At 40.7% G+C, this 17,260-nt stretch overlaps 1 non-coding gene across 1 annotated transcript; it reads right to left on the reverse strand.

Annotated features, from left to right (window-relative positions):
- Window positions 1-3,240: 3,240 nt before the first annotated feature.
- On the reverse strand, window positions 3,241-3,301 carry LOC114905298. Its single transcript, XR_003796147.1, has one exon. It is a non-coding gene; the product is annotated as a U7 small nuclear RNA (small nuclear RNA).
- Window positions 3,302-17,260: the final 13,959 nt, after the last annotated feature.

Below are 17,260 nucleotides of genomic sequence, written 5' to 3' on the forward strand. Positions count from 1 at the left end.
TTCTATCACCTAGAGAGTATTATTGCTAACATTTGGAGTATTTCCCTCTTTCTATCCGTATCATTGTAAATTATTGAAATCATGTTGAATGTACAGTTTTCCACCTTCATTTTGTACCGTAGCATTATGTTAAAAATTTTCAACTCATCATGTGATTGAAATTTGAGGGGTTAAAACTGTCTTAACTGCAGTACGGTACTGGCACAAAAACAGCAATATAGATCAATGGAACAGGATAGAAAGCCCAGAGATAAACCCACACACATATGGTCACCTTATCTTTTATAAAGGAGGCAAGAATATACAATGGAGAAAAGACAGCCTCTTCAATAAGTGGTGCTGGGAAAACTGGACAGCTACATGTAAAAGAATGAAATTAGAACACTCCCTAACACCATACACAAAAGTAAACTCAAAATGGATTAAAGACGTAAATGTAAGGCCAGACACTATAAAAGTCTTAGAGGAAAACATAGGCAACACTCTATGACATACATCACAGCAAGATCCTTTTTGACCCACCTCCTAGAGAAATGGAAATAAAAACAAAAATAAACAAATGGGACCTAATGAAACGTCAAAGCTTTTGCACAGCTTTTGCACAGCAAAGGAAACCATAAACAAGACGAAAAGACAGCCCTCAGAATAGGAGAAAATATTTGCAAACGAAGCAACTGACAAAGGATTAATCTCCAAAATATACAGGCAGCTTATGCAGCTCAATATCAAAAAAAACAAACAACCCAATCCAAAAATGGGCAGAAGATCTAAACAGACATTTCTCCAAAAAAGATATACAGATTGACAACAAACACATGAAAGGATGCTCAACATCATTAATCACTAGAGAAATGCAGATCAAAACTACAATGAGGTATCACCTCACACTGGTCAGAATGGCCATCATCAAAAAATCTACAAACAGTAAATACTGGAGAGGGTGTGGAGAAAAGGGAACCCTCTTGCAGTGTTGGTGGGAATGTAAATTGATGCAGCCATTATGGAGAACAGTATGGAGGTTCCTCAAAAACTAAAACTAGAACTACCATATGACCCAGCAATCCCACTAGTGGACATATACCCTGAGAAAACCATAATTCAAAAAGAGTCATGTCCCACAATGTTCACTGCAGCTCTATTTACAATAGCCAGGACCTGGAAGCAACCTAAATGTCCATTGACAGATGAATGGATAAAGAAGATGTGGCACATATAAACAATGGAGTATTACTCAGCCATAAAAAGAAATGAAATTGAGTTATTTGTAGTGAGGTGGATGGACATAGAGACTGTCGTACAGAGTGAAGTAAGGCAGAAAGAGACAAACAAATACCGTATGGTAACACGTATATATGGAATCTAAAAAAAAAAAACGTTCTGAAGAAACTAGGGGCAGGACAGGAGTAAAGACACAGATGTAGAGAATGGACTTGAGGACACGGGGAGGGAGAAGGGTAAGCTGGGATGAAGTGAGAGAGTGGCATGGACATATATACACTACCAAATGTAAAATAGATAGCTAGTGGGAAGCAGCCACGTAGTAAGGGGAGATCAGCTCAGTGCTTTGTGTCCACCTGGAGGGGTAGGATAGGGAGGGTGGGAGGGAGATGCAAGAGAGAGGAGATATGGGGATATATGTAGATGTATAGCTGATTCACTTTGTTATACAGCAGAAACAGATCATTGTAAAGCAATTATACTCCAATAAAGATGTTTAAAAAAATTGTCCTCAGTGGTTGCAGAATATTCCATCATTTGGATATGATATTTTATTTAATCCCTCCTTAGATGTTGGACACAGAGTTGCTTTTAGGATTTTTTGTTAGCACATATTGTTACAATGAACATCTTTTTCTGCATTTTGAATTTTTTCTAAGGCTATAATTCTGGGCTTGGAATTACTGTGTCAAATGATCAAACATGTTAAAAGTCTCTTAAATATACAAACAGGCTAATATTTTCAAAGAAACTTACAAAGAGTTATAAGCAAAAAAAATACAGATAAAAATGTAAAAAGAAACAATCAAGTTCCCAAGATACAGGGTTTTTAAAAATATTAGAATTTTCATTTTGAGATAATTTTAGATCCACATGCATTGCTAAGAAATGATACAGAGAGATCCTGTTACCATTTGTGCCATTTCTCCCAAGCTAACATCTTAAAAAACCATAGTGTATTACTACAACTGGGATATCTCATTGATACAGTCAAGGTAAAGAACATTTTTATCACCACAAGAATCCCTCATGATGCCCTTTTATAGCCATGTATACCTCCCCCTAACTCCCATGCCTGACTCTTGGCAACGACTAACCTGTTCTCCATGTCCATAATTTTTTTATTTCAGAAATGTTATATAAATAAAATCATAAAGTATCTGACTTTTTAGGATTGGCTTTTTTTCACCCAGCATAATCCCCTGGAGATTCATCCAAACCATGTGTGTCAATAGTTTATCCTTTTCATTGTTGAGTAGTATTCCATGGTATGGATGTACCACATTTGTTTAATGATCACCTGGTGAAAGACATCTGAGTTGTTTGCAGTTTTTGGTTATTATGAATAAAGCTGTTATGAACATTTGTACACAGATTTTGATGTAAACATACATTTTAAAATTATCTGGGGAAAATGCCCAAGAGTGTTATTGTTGGATTGTATGTTAGTCATATTTTTGTTTTGTATGGAGCTGCCCAATAGTTTTCCAGAGTTTTATTTTTCATTCTCAGGAGCAGTCTATGGATGATTCAGTTTTTTACATTCTTGGCAGAATTTGGTGCTGTTACTGTTTTTCATTTTAGCCATTTTGCAAGGTGTGTGGTGATGATATCATTGTAGTTTTAATTTGCATTCTCCTAATGGATAATGCTATTGAACATCTTTTCATGTGCTTATTTGCCATCTGTATATCCTCTTTGGTGACACGTTATTAATGTTTTTTGCTCATTTCCTAATGAGATTATTTGTTTTTTAATGTCAAGTTTTTATGTATTCTAGTCCTTTGTTGAATATGTGGTTTGCAAGTATCTTTTCCTAGTCTGTGGCTTATCTTTTCATCCTTTTAAGATTTTTTACATAGGAAAGTTGCAAGTTTTGGATGAGGTCTAATTTATCAGTTTTTCCTCGTATAGATTATGCTTTTTTAGTCAAGTCTAAGAATTCTTTGCTGAGTCCTGTGTCCCCAAATTTTTCTCCTATTTTTTTTCTAAAAGTTCTAGTTTCACATTTTTCCCCCCTATGGAGGTCTTCTGGTAAGGACCAGAAACCTGCCAGACCAATTCTAAAAGAGCTATAACACTTAATTTTACATTGTACATTTAGGTCTGTGATTCATTATGAGTTAATTTTTCTGTAAGTTAAGAGACTTAAGTCCAGGTTCTTCCTTTTTTGTTCTGTTTTGTTTTTTTCACTACAGATGTCGAATTGCTCCAGTACCATTTTTTGAAAAGGTTATCCTTCCTGCATTTAATTGCTTTTGCACTTTCATCAAAAATCAGTTGGGCATATTTGTGTGGGTCTATTTATTGGTTCTGTATTCTGTCCCATTGATCTATGTATTTATCCCTTTGACAGTACCACACCATCTTGATTACTGTAGTATATTGTAGTCTTTAATATCAAGTAGAGTGATTCCTCCCACTTTATTTTTCAAAATTGTTTTAGCTATTCAAGTTTCTTTGCCTTTCCATACAAATTTTAGAGTAATGCTGTCTGTATCTGCCAAAAAATCTTGCTGGGGGTTTCGATAGGGATTGCATTAAAGCTATGTATTGACTTGGGGAGAAATTACATCTTTACTATGTTGAGTCTTTGAATCCATGAATTTCATATGTCCCTCAATTATTTAGGTCTTTGATTTCTTTCATCAGTGTTTTGTAAATTTCAGCATAAAGATTCTGTACATGTTTTGTTAAGTTTATATCCAAGTATTCATTTTTTTGGTCATGAGTGGTACTGTGTTTCTAATTTCATTTTCCATATATCATTATTAATACATAGAAATGTAATTAATTTTTAAAATATTGACCTTGTATCCTACAATTCTGCTGAGCTCACTTACTAATTCTAGAAGGGTTTCTGTTTTTTGTTTTGTTTTTGTAAATTCCTTGGGATTTTCTACACAATTACGTTATCTGCAAATAGGGACATTTTAATTTCATCCTTTTCAATCTTAATGTATTTTATTTCTTTTCCTTGCCCTATTGCAACATAGAACTTCCAATACTATGTTGAATGAGTTGTGAGTCATATGTTGAATAAGAGAGAGAGAAACCATCTAGCCCTCTTCCTAATCTTAGGGAGAAAGCATTCAGCATTTCTTTATTAAGTATGTTGTCAGTTGTATAGGGTTTTTTGGATTTATTTTTGTTTATTTTTTTTCTTTTTGTTTTTAGAAACTCTGTATCAAGTTAAGAAAGTTCCCCTTTATTCCCAGTTTGCTAAGAGGTTCTTGTTTTTGTTTTTGTTTTCCCTTTAAGGATGAGTGTTGGATTTTGTCAAATGCTTTTTTTAAGATATAAGTTTTGATCTTTAATAATGTTTGGAAGGCACTCAGGCAATGATCCTTGTAGGTGCTGAATCACCTTCCTCAAGATAGATACATGGCACCTGCAGGTGGTCAAAACTGACCTTGCCCAGGTGTTTTCCCTTTCAGCAACTTGTCTTACTGTGTTGGGTGACATTTTATTGGTTTATTTTTCATGTTCCTTGGAAAATGTGAAAGGACTTTTTTTATTAAAACTCAGATATTTTCCTTATTCACATCTCCCAGATTTTTCCACTCAAGTCTTATTTCTGGCTTGAGAAATGTGTCTGGCTCAGAACTGATTATCAGGGTGGTGATACATGAGGGATCATACAGTGGTGGTGCTACAATATATGAACTGATTTAGATTTCCCTGTCTTGGATTATTCCCACTTCCCACCTTTGGAACTTCCTAAAATAACTTATTCACATGACATCCGCAGTGACATCCTGGCAAAGCTTTAATAACAAGTTCTCAGGGTTGGAAGTGACCTCTGATTTGCTGATTTCCATGATGTAAATACTCCCACCATGGCTAATTTTAGGCACCATTATGATGTCACTGAGCATAGAGTTGGGGTGATGAATGGTACAAGCTGACTCCAGCATACCACTACTTACACATAACTCAGTGTAACATTGGTGACAGCCACCCCAACACAAACTGCCCAGGCACTCAATTTCCCAGACTATTATGGGATTGCCACAGTCTTTTTTCCAAGAGTTCATAAGAATATGTAAAAGAAAGCATAGGTGGTCAGCACTACAGAAATGGAGTTTAATGAGTAGCAAGTACAACTTTGGGGGGCATGTATCAATAGTTCATTCCTTTTTATTACTAAGTAGTAGTCCATGGTATGGATGTACCACTGTAAACTCTTCACCTATTGTAGGATGTCTGAGTTATTTCTAGTTTTAGCTTATTGGGAATAGAGCTATTGTGAACATTCATGTACAGGTTTTCATGTGAACATAAATATTTTTGAAATATGCCTTTATTATTCTCCTTCTCCCTCTGTCCCCCACCAAAAGCCTGAAATCCAGGAGTAATATTTTCCTTCTTTTTAAACTCCAACTTGAGATATAAGAGAATTACTGGACAAGTACATTTGTGTACTTAGCAATGACATATTAGAATCTTAAGAGATGTTGGCCGTTGGAAGCTCATGCTCTAAATATGGACAGGTCTTGACTCACACATGAATTGTAATAAAGTGTCCTTGAGCATTCACACAGAGCATCGTGGGGATGGTTTGCTCTCCTACTGGCTTTTAGGACCTGCCGGCACCTTCACCCCGTCAGCACGAGCTTCTCCTGCTCCGCTTCCACGTCCGATAGGATGAAGACTTTTTAAGCAAATAAACGTAAAAGCTATGTGCTGCACTTATGTGGCTGAGGTGTCTCAGTTATACACTCTTGAGAGGCATCTTAGATGCCTGTGTTGACTGATGCTGGCCTGGCATCATGACTGTATGGATTTTCATTTCTCTGAAGCATGACCGATTTCCAGGGGGCAGAATGGCTCAGTAATTAACAGTGTGGGTCTAGGGCAGGCAGCCAGGGTTCGAAATCCAGCTGTGTGGGTATTAGCTGTGGGAACGTGGGGAAGTTGTGTCACCTCTCTTGTACTCAGGTTTATCATTTGCCAAATGGGGATAATAATAATATTTACCTCATAGAGTTGTTATAGAGATTAGATGAGATAACATTTTTCTATGTTTAGAAAAATGCTTGGCACATAGGAAACACTCAATGCATCATCATCATCACGCACATGTTGGGAGCACAGGAAAATCACAGGCCCCTTTCTCTCCCTTAAGGGCCATCGGCGTCTGCACAGCCTTGGCTCTCCCTTCTTTGTGCAGACATGTAAGCCTCAGGGTGGGTGGCTCCTCAGGCCAGCCTCACAGCTCCCACTTCCCTGGAGCTCCGCTGAATACACTAAATTTTGAGCCCTCCACTCTCTGCATTGGATGCTGGACGTGCTGCTCACTCCTCTCTCAGCGCTGGCCCTGAGCTCAGCTTGCACAACAACTTGGAGGCAAACAGAAGCCAGCTGATCAACCCGCAAGGTATGCCCTTGGCTCTCCTCCACTGCCTGCCTCCGCTGCAGCTCCTCCACACAACGGGCAGTCCTCACAGGCCACTCGCCTGGGCTCAGCTCTTACCTTGCAGGTCTCTAAACCCCTGGTGTTCCTCCAGGGGAGAGGGGAGCTGTTTCCTGCCACCAGCGTCTACCACCTTGCTCGTTTTCAGCTTCTTCTGCAGCTCTTTTCTCTCTAACCAATCCAGACTGATGGCCCTTTGGCACCTCCTTCAACTCAGGGACTTGGGTTTTCTCTACGTGCAGCAGGGAGCAATCTGCGCATATGTGGGGTGGCAGGGCTTCACACAGATCCTACCAGGTCCTCTAATTCCCACTAGCCTGCAACTCCTTAAGGCTGAAGTGCATTAATCTTTGAGTCCTGCTAAGACCCAGTAGAATGCCTCTATGTAGTATATCAATATTTATTAAATGAATGCTTGAATAAACGATGAATTTCTTGGAAGCATTGGGGAAAATGCCCGGTTAACACGGATCCCTGCCACCTCCCAGGGATCAGCCTTCTGCTGGAAAGTTGACCCATAATCCCTGCAGCACTCTTTGGCTGCTGATTTTTCAACTGTGGCTTTACACCTGTTTCATTTTACAATATTTATTCGGAAAGCATTTTAGCCGCTTATTATAGTCAGATATCATCCGTGACAAGCCATTTTCCTTGAATTAGCCCAGTGAGAAATATTTCTAAAGGCGTTAAATGAAATCATCCAGACATTTCCCGTGGCCAGCTGGACCTGGCAGCCACATTCAGTACCCTGGCTTGAATACAGAGCGGATTTTGCTTTTAGTCTACTTCAAGCAGCAAAGCTGCTGCTAATTCTCACACTAATAAACGGGGTTTTAACAAACTCTCCCAAGCAAAAGCAACAGGAGAATTTAGAACTGTGCTTTCAGTAAATTAAATGAGATAATGTAGTGCCTGGCACATAGTAAGCAGCCAGTAAATGCTAACTGTTATGGCTAGACACCACTACCAAGAACCGTTGCACAAAATATCACCAAAAAAAGATGGGGGCTGGTAGGGAAAATACTTTCAAAGATTAGTAGAAAATAGGGTCATGTAAATAATTATTTCTTTGAAGTTGAGAATAAGGAAGATAATGATAAAAAGAAAATCATTTAATAAAAATTAAAGGGATGAAAATAGAAGAGTTGGGAGATTGCTAGAAAGCTAATAAGCAACGTGCATTTCGTAGCATGTATTTAAAAGCATGAATTACATGCTTATGCACTCACCCTGGAAAATTTCACACAATCAAATCACATTGTCTCAAACTGCTGTTCCAAAAACTTTGAGATACACCAAAACAACTCCAACAATGTGGTAAGTGGAAAATCGTGATTACATCCTTACATAATTATTTCAAAGGTTTTTGGGTAAATGCAGAGATCCTCATTGAAACTTGAACTTACGAAACACGTGCTACATAGCTCTGTGATTCCATCTTGGCTCTGAAATACCACTTGGTGATGTTGTCAACATTCTTGAACTCATGGAACTTGTGTAGGGAAACTCATTAACTCCAAGAATGAGATCCTTTTCCCAAAATATCTTTTCCTGGCTTCCTGATGCCACTCTTTCTTTGCTTTTGTTATTAAATATGAAAATATTGATTTTAACCGGACTTTAAGTTATCAGCTTTGGTTTTACTAATGCCTTTTCAAAGTATTGCTTTATTCCTATTAATTTTGGATATACCTGTCTTTCATAACTTGAGTTTATAAGCCTGGAAATAGAATTTTACAGCATAATGCCTCGTGATGATTACCTTTTATTCCTGGGTGAATAGAATGCTGATTCTCTTACAGCTTGTGAGCAGGAGTGGTGATCTTGGTGGAAGAAAAATATAGCGTAATTTTAGCAGCCAGCCATGCTGGGTCATTAGCTGAAAGAGAGATATGACCCAATTTTTTTTCTTTTTTTCCTAATTTAAAAAAAACTTTATTTTTTAGAAACCACTTTATTGGGCTTCCCTGGTGGCACAGTGGTTGAGAGTCCGCCTGCTGATGCAGGGGACACGGGTTCGTGCCCCGGTCCGGGAAGATCCCACATTCCGCGGAAAGGCTGCGCCCGTGAACCATGGCCCCTGAGCCCGCGCGTCCGGAGCCTGTGCTCCGCAATGGGAGAGGCCACAACAGCGAGAGGCCCCTGTACCGCAAAAAAAAACAAAACAAAAACAAACAAACCCACTTTCTTGAGGTATGATTGACATGGGAAAAGCTGTACATATTTAATGTATGCAACTCGATGAGTTTGGGGATAAGTATACACCCATGAAACCATCATCACCTTCAAGGCTACAGACATATCCATCACCTTGCAAAAGGGGCCACTTTCCTCTTGCCTCCTTTATTATTATTATTTTGTGTGTACATGTGTGTGGTAAGAGCACTTAAGATTCACCCTCTTAGAAAACTTTAGGTACATAGTACAGTGCTGTTGGCTGTGAGCACCGTGCCGGCGAGTAGATCTCCAGGATGAGGTTCTATTAGAGCAAGACTGGAGGACAGTCCAAGGGGAAGAGAGGTTAACTGCAGCACAGAACTTCTGAAGGATCCTGCTTTAAAGGTGGTCATGAGATGGTGCCAGCTGACACTGTGGGGAACAGACCAGTGATCACACTGGGCTGAAGCTGCTCAGATGAACGAGGGCCACGAGACACAACGGTTTGGAGCTGATTTTGCCCTGAGTCAGAGATAACAGCATAGCAGGATGGCATCTCCCCACCTCCATCCAGGTAAAAGTGGCAGTATTTTACTCTAGCAAAAAGCTAGAAATAAATAATACTTTTGCTTTAGAAGTATATCTCTGAAGTAGTTGAAGGGATTTTTCAATAAATACCTCCTGAGTAGAAGCAGTTGTCGTAAAACAAGGTAATTAGAAAATGTTCCTGGGTAACTTACTCATAGCACAAGAAAAACCCTAATTTCCTCCCTGAATTTATTGGCTGGCCAGACCCAGTTACAGCTACTCACAGAAAAAATCAGTAACTTTTTTTTTTAAGTGAGGGAAATAAATAAACAATGGCAACAAAAATCCACAGGCTTTTTTTTTTTGGTCAGTTGGCAAAAAAGCAGTATTTTTTAATGAAAGTAAAAGACTTTTATAGTTTTGTGTTTTTTTTTTGCGGTACGCGGGCCTCTCACTGTTGTGACCTCTCCCGTTGCGGAGCTCAGGCTCCAGACGCGCGGGCTCAGCGGCCATGGCTCACGGGCCCAGCCGCTCCGCGGCATGTGGGATCTTCCCGGACCGGGGCACGCGGCATGTGGGATCTTCCCGGACCGGGGCACGAACCCGTGTCCCCTGCATCGACAGGCGGACTCTCAACCACTGCACCACCAGGGAAGCCCCAAGACTTTTATAGTTTATCTCAGTGGACTAAAATTAACATGAACTTACATTTTTGACACCCTGTCATAGCAACATATTATTTAGCACAAACAACTTTCTTCCTTTGGATTTAGAAGTAGTGCTTAAACAGAATTGCTAATTGACGCTTGGTGAAAAATAATTTATGGTACATTTTATTCTCTTATTGCTATAAAACTGGTTTAAAATAATGAGGCTCATGAAAGGATATGACCTGGACCATAAAATGTACTTATTAGAGTTGTTTGATAAATCATGATGGGGGATTCTCACCTCCTAATAAGTGTAAGACACTGCAATGCAAAGCAGGGCTTAGATGGGGTATGACTATCTCCTGGTAGCACTTAGTGTGCCCTCTCTCTCTCTCTCTCTCTCTCTCTCTCTCTCTCTCTCTCCAGATGTCAGGAAACAGAGTGTTTCTGAATGCCTAACTCCCCTCATGACTCCTGCTGTTAGCATCCAATCTGGTGTCCAGACACAGGGAAGCTTCTGAAGCTTCTGTCAGAGTAGGAACAAGATCCTGTCCAGGGATCCTGTCTGAGTTCTGACAGACCCAGAAGACAGAAACAGCATCCCCAGGATTACAGAAGTCAAGTGCTAGGCAGGAAATGCTCCTCTCAGGGCCACACTGGTGCAGGAACCTCATTTATGTTATGAACCTCATTCATTCATTCATTCATTTGTTCATTCCTCAAATGTGCCTTGAGCATGTATAATGCCCTTTGCAGGGCAGTGTGAACTCAATAGTAAACACAGCAGATGTGGTCTCCGCCCTCAGGGAGCTTGCAGATTGAAGAGGAATGTGCTCCATGTTTGGATGGGGGAGGCTAGAGTGCAATGGGACCTCTATACCCTGACAGCACAGAGCAGAGAGGAAGACTCCAAAGATGGGGAACTCTGGACCCCACAGAGGATGGGGAGGCAGGTGATTGGACACCTGGATCCCCTAAGAGAATTCTAAACCCAACTGGGTGGTGTTTTACTGATCACAGGCACTGCTATCAGGAGGGTTCCAGGCCAAGGAAGTACTAGCCACTGCAGCCTCAAGGAGCTTTGGGGGTGCTGAGAGCCCCACTGAATGAGCAGGGACTGGGGGCAGGTGGAAGAGGCTGCCAGAGTTGGGACCTTTGAGATCAGGGTCAACTGAAAGAGACTGCAGCAGGTCTGTCTCCTGGGTGGGATAATCAGGCAGCCACCCTAGGCTTGCAGATGTCTGTCTTTAATAGTATATACCCAAGGGTGCAATGGAAGATGTCAGCAGTAGTCTCCTTTTAAGTGTGCTGCCTTGGGCACCCCTACACTGGTTGAGTTGCCTTGGAGCCACACTCCTTTCTGGGCATCACCCTGACCATGGTGGTATATAGTGGTTGCTATCATGGGTGGATTTCGCTCATTGCCTGAACAAAAAACCAAGATGGCCAGTTGTACTTCCACAGCCTCTGTTGAGGAGGCAGGTAACACCTGCCACATCATTGGAAGTCCCAGCTAGGATCCAGCAGACCAGGCAAGGGAGGTGCACCTGAGAATCCTTCTCCCTTGTTACCATAATGTCACATAATCTGTACCCTTTCCTGTTATACTGCCACACTTTTATTAGTAAAAATATGTGGGAGAGAAATGAATATGAGAGATTAAGAATTTTACCTAGAAAAGAATATTATCCTTTGAGGACCATTCACATTATGGGATTGTGCTGAGATTATGGAATTGGACTAAATTATTTTTTTTCCACTAACTGGTGAAAGGCTCTACTTATGACCCATAAAGAAGCCTTATTTCTTCGCATGTATGAGTGTAGTTAAGTGATTTCGTGACTCTCTCAATTTGTATAATGGAATTTTGTGCATCTAGTTGAAATAATGATTAAGGTCTATATTTAATAATTTAGAAAGCTGTCCACAATACATGAGTGAAAAAAAAGTAAATCACAGAACTTTAAGTATGCTTTGATTCTATTTATGTAAAATTATTTGTGTGTGCTCATGCATAAAAATGTCTGAAAAAGTGTTCACCAAAATGTTAACATGGGTTATCTCTCAGTGATATCAAGTGACTAGTTTTTCACTTTCTCCTTCATGCTTTTCTGAATTGCATTAATATGTTTCTACATTGAGAAATGTTTTGTTTTTATAGAAGCTATTTTAATCTAAAAACAAAAAATAAACACTTGCTAGTAGCTTTTGGGAGTTGGGTCATTATTTACTAAATTTCCTCCATGCTATTCTTTTGCTTGGTTAGGAAGCTAAAATCCTTTTGAGAGATGGATTGCCTAGTTGAGCAGTTTCTAGAAACAGTTTTCTCTTGCTGAGATGCTACCTGATAACTTCCTACAGTCAAGCACGCTAGGTGACTGTAATTTCCCCGTATAAAGAAATGATCCTTCTTTGACATTATTGTGGCATGACTCCATGGGGTCCTGAGACACTGGCCCTTCCCATACACTAGTAACGGAATTCCTCAGAGATATGAAGGGGGAAGAATAATAACTCATGAAAGTTGTTGATATATTTTAATTTTTTCAAGTGTAGGATAAAGGAAGGAAGAGGTGAGAATTTGAAGAGCACTTCTCTTTGGGTCAGGAATGACACTGGGGTGGGTTTAATGTGCTTCTTAGCTCATTCATGTTTATCATCAGGAAACTGGAGGTCAGCATCAGAGAATAACCTTTCCAGTGAATATTGCATACCAGGCTGTCAGCAGCTGGTGTATCAAAAAGCCTTCTGGGAGTTAGTGGTGCAACACAAAGACCTAATCAAAAGCAGAGTGGAATTAAGTACGTGAGAGTACCATCCTTTCCTCTCTAGGCCTGGGTAGCTGACAGCACATTTATTGAGTGAGAAGCAATCATTGTATACCATGTCCAGCTTGCCATGGATATCCTGGTGTAAGGTTGCAGGATATTGGAAGGAACTTGTTTTTTAATCTAAAATGTGTTTAGAGTTCCTAAATTTGGTTTATCATTTTATTATTGAATTTTCTAGAGGAGTCAGGGAGATTCTGCGTCCTGACTATATGTTGCGCATATCGAGGACTATTTCAGAACAAATGTCTGCTTCAGGCAGTTCAGACATAAGTCCTGGCTCGTTCTCCAACCTCATACTCTTCCACACTCCCCTTTGCAGGTTCGACCCCAGCTGCACCAGGCCCCAGCCATGCTAGCCTGCTTTGCTGTTCCTCAAACACACCAAGCATGCTCTGACTTCAAGCCATGTTCCCTTTCTTTCCTCTGCCCACATCTTCTCAGCTCAAACATCACCAAGCAGAGTGGCCTTCCCTGTAGAGATAGCACCCCATTCCTTACCCAGTCACTCTGATACCCCCTTTGCTCTGTTTTATTTTATATATAGCACTTATCCCATCCTAACATATTACATATTTAGTGGCTAGTTGTCTACTCCCACCAGAATGTCAGCTCCATGAAAATAACCATTGTCTGTTTTGTTCACTACTGTATCTAGAACAGTGCCTGGCACATAGTGGATACTTAATAAAATTTTGTCGAATGAAAGAATGAATGCTTGAACTCATTTTACCCCATGGACATGTTCCTGGGCAATTGTGTACAAATTAGTTATTATAAATGGAGCATTTTTTTTATTGAGGTATAGTTGATTCACGACGTTGTGTTAGCTTCTGGTAGAACATATTTTAAATTCATTAGGAGAAAGCTGTTGTTCAAATGAATCCTATCTTTCATCAATCCTGTAAAAGGAATTAGAATTCCTAGTTGGCCTTTTGTTTAGACCCAAGTTTTAGAGTTACATTTTTCTTCAAGCAAGATCTACCTATATGTGGCTATGTGCATGGTAGAGAGCATTCCAAAGGTCATCCAGGCTTACCTGGGCTTCCTGTATAGATGATCAGAATGATCACTATTCCTCGGTTTGTTTCTGGTCCCTAATGAAGACCAGTAGAACTGAAGGACTTGGAAAATACTAGTTGGAAGGAGGGATAATATGAAAATATTGACAACCAGTATGGTTCCCATCTCCTGCTGTGTTAACCCTTTAGTTGATGGACCTTGGGGAGCTGACCCAGGGTGGCACATGCTGGTGCCTCTAGGCTGATCATCAGCCCCAAGGGAAAGAGTTTGCAGAGATTGCTTAGGTAATGTGCTGGTAGATGCCCCCACTTGGCTGTAGGATCTTCCTGGTATGGGCTGGGAGCACCTGGCCCGGTGCCTGCCCTTGGTGGGTGCTTAATTAACATTTGATCAATGAATTCATTATCTGAGGGAACTCGGTGAGAAAATCTAACTTGGAAGTGTGTTTTTTTTTTTCAATCTGTGGAGGTGCTTTTATCACTGACACAGTTAGGGCTTTCTCACAATAGCAGCATGGGAGGCCCAGTTCTTTCTTCCACTCACCAGAGAGAGTATGAATAAGGTCTGGATGGGACAGATCCAGGTTTTGTGGAGCCAGAGCTGTTCACATTTTGGATGGCTCTGTTTGAGAGAAAGAATATGAAATTAGGCACAGGGTGTGGGAAGCAGTATGGAAGCTTATGTTTCAGTAGTTTGACAGTCAATCTGCTTCTGGGGCTGGGTGCTCTACACGCTCTGGGACCCAGCTTTATCGGGGACTCCTAGGGTGGGGCTCACTGAGGGCCTGTTTGCAGGGAGGATGGGGTGTTCCCTGGGAACAAACCTGCTCTAAGGAAGGGTCAGGCCTACTAATAACAATGCCCCAGTTATCAGAGAACTGATTCTGAGAAGAGTGTGAGGGCTTTTCCTCAGAACTGGTTCCTCTCTGGCTCTGTATGACATTGCAGCCCAGAGCAGCACCCACGGTACCAGGGATAAAGTACTGAACATGACAGGAGAGGTGTCCTCCTGCCTCTGTTAGAAGTGGGCTTCAGTTCTCAGAGGCTGCCGCTGCCACACAAAGGTAGGGAAAGCTTGACACCAGCCCCAGGGACCATGGTCCAGGCATCTTCTCATCACCTCAAGGCAGCAGTGGAGGCAGACAGATTTTAAAATAACAGTCATAGTTGCCCTTCACAGAGCACGTATGTGCTGGGTTACTTTATGTTCATTCTCTGTAATTCTTACAGGAACCCTGCAACATAAGTATCGTTAGCCTCACTTACAGGTGCAATAGGATGGTGTATTTGCTCAGATGACACTTGGTGCACAGAGACAATGTAAACCCTTTTCTCCAACTGACTTGAACCTCCTTATGTGTCCCCGCCCTGCTGGGTAGCATGGAACTGAGTCTCACCAATTAACAACACTTCCATCTCTCCTGGTTTATAGCCTCTTTCCTGTTTCAATAGTCAGGGTTTTCTAAGCCAAATTCCCTATCAGGGCTGTTTCCATTGGTGTCTTTTGGATGACTCATTCTCCCTCGATGAGCACGTACTCTTGCTGCATATCCCCAAAGACAGTCCTGGGTGTTGGCAGGACTCACTGGGATTCCACAGTCAGGGGACGGGCTGCTGGACACTTGTTGCCCTGCTGCATATGGGCTGGCTGACCAGGGAGGGTAAATGGGCCCATCTGGTCTTCCGGAGTCACATGAATCTCACACTACTGGGGGCTGATCATCCGTGCTGTCGTGAAGTCTGTAGCAGGTGATCGTCCGTCTGTGCTGGGGCTCGTGGAAACTTCCCGAATGCCACACATGGGCCATGGGGTGCCCGGAGGGCAACCTCAGGCCGCCCTCCATGGGAGGACAGTGCGCTGACTCATCGCTCTCCCTGCCTCTCTTACCCAGATCCCTGGGCTGTAAAGGACCATGGCTCCTTGCATAGGTTGTAGTACAACCCTATGATACAGCCCCGTGGTCTTCATACTCTTGTGTGGCCCCTCAAAAACTTCTGGGAAGCTCTGACCTCCTTTTCAGGTTGCTATCGCATGTTTTTCATCTAAACGAAAGAGTTGCAAAAGGATGTAATTTTTGTCTTATTGTAAATACTGACATTTTATTTATTTATTTTTCTTTCTAAAATGAGGTTCATATTTATTTTTCTTCCTTTAGATGTTTTAATATTGAAGTATAGTTGATGTACAATATTATATAAGTTATAGGTGTACAATATAGTGATTCACAGTTTTCAAAGATTATACTCCACTTATAGTTATTATAAAATATTGGCTATATTCCTTGTGTTGTACAATACATGAGGATCGTATTTATTTTTATTTATTTTCTATACAGCAGGTTCTTAGTAGTCATCAATTTTATACACATCAGTGTATACATGTCAATCCCAATCACCCAGTTCATCACACCACCATCCCCACCCCCCAGATCATTTTTTATTTTATTTTGTATTTTTTTAGTGTGTTAGTTTCTGCTTTATAACAAAGTGAACCAGCTATACATGTACATATATCCCCATATCTCCTCCCCCTTCAGCCTCCCTCCCACCCTCCCTATCCCATCCCTCTAGGTGGACACAAAGCACTGAGCTGATCTCCCTGTGCTATGTGGCTGCTTCCCACTAGCTACCTATTTTACATTTGGTAGTGTATATATGTCCATCCCACTCTCTCACTTCATCCCAGCTTACCCTTCCTCCTCCCTGTGAATATTGACATTTTAGAATAAAACTGTTATGGTGCTCTTTTAAATTTACCCAGTGAAATCTAAATACCATAGTGATTTAATACCCATGGTTCAAAAAACACATGAACAAGCTCTTTTCAAGTTGGAAATTTTACAATATTTTCTTTTCCTTTTTGAAATTGCATTTCCATTTCACTTCTCCTGCAAAACTGTATCCTAATGTGATATATTTTATGCTTGAAAGTCTTTTTAGTAATCACCCTATCATTCTGCTCTTCAACAAAAATATGTATATACATTGAAAATTTTAAATTGTTAATTTTGGGGGAGTCACCACAGCATCCTGTTATAAAATGTATTATGGATTAAGTTTTCAATAGAATTATTATTAGTAAATTGATCAAAACTATATATATATACATATTACATAGTTTTATGGGTAATTATTAAACAAAAAAACAATTGCGCTAGAAATGTTATCTCTTAATGAAATGGATGGGAGGGTTGTTATGGCAATTCAAGTGGGCTTTGCAGCTACTAATACTTCAAAGTGTCCTTTTGTTTGTTGCCAGAGGTTCTGCACTTTAGGAAAATGCCTCTTAGTAAGATTTGAGTCAGCTTCCTTTCTCTGAGTTGTCTACCTTTCTCTGTACAGTGAGGGAAGAGGGAGGCAGGAAAGTGTAGCAGATAACACTGATTCCCATACAACTCTCCAGATTGGGGTGCCTTGGAAAGGGAGAAGTTTCTGGAAGTT

This window comes from Monodon monoceros, unplaced genomic scaffold, assembly GCF_005190385.1.
Source record: "Monodon monoceros isolate NGI ecotype Baffin Bay Population unplaced genomic scaffold, NGI_Narwhal_1 Super_Scaffold_21, whole genome shotgun sequence".
NCBI classification, from domain to species: domain Eukaryota; kingdom Metazoa; phylum Chordata; class Mammalia; order Artiodactyla; family Monodontidae; genus Monodon; species Monodon monoceros.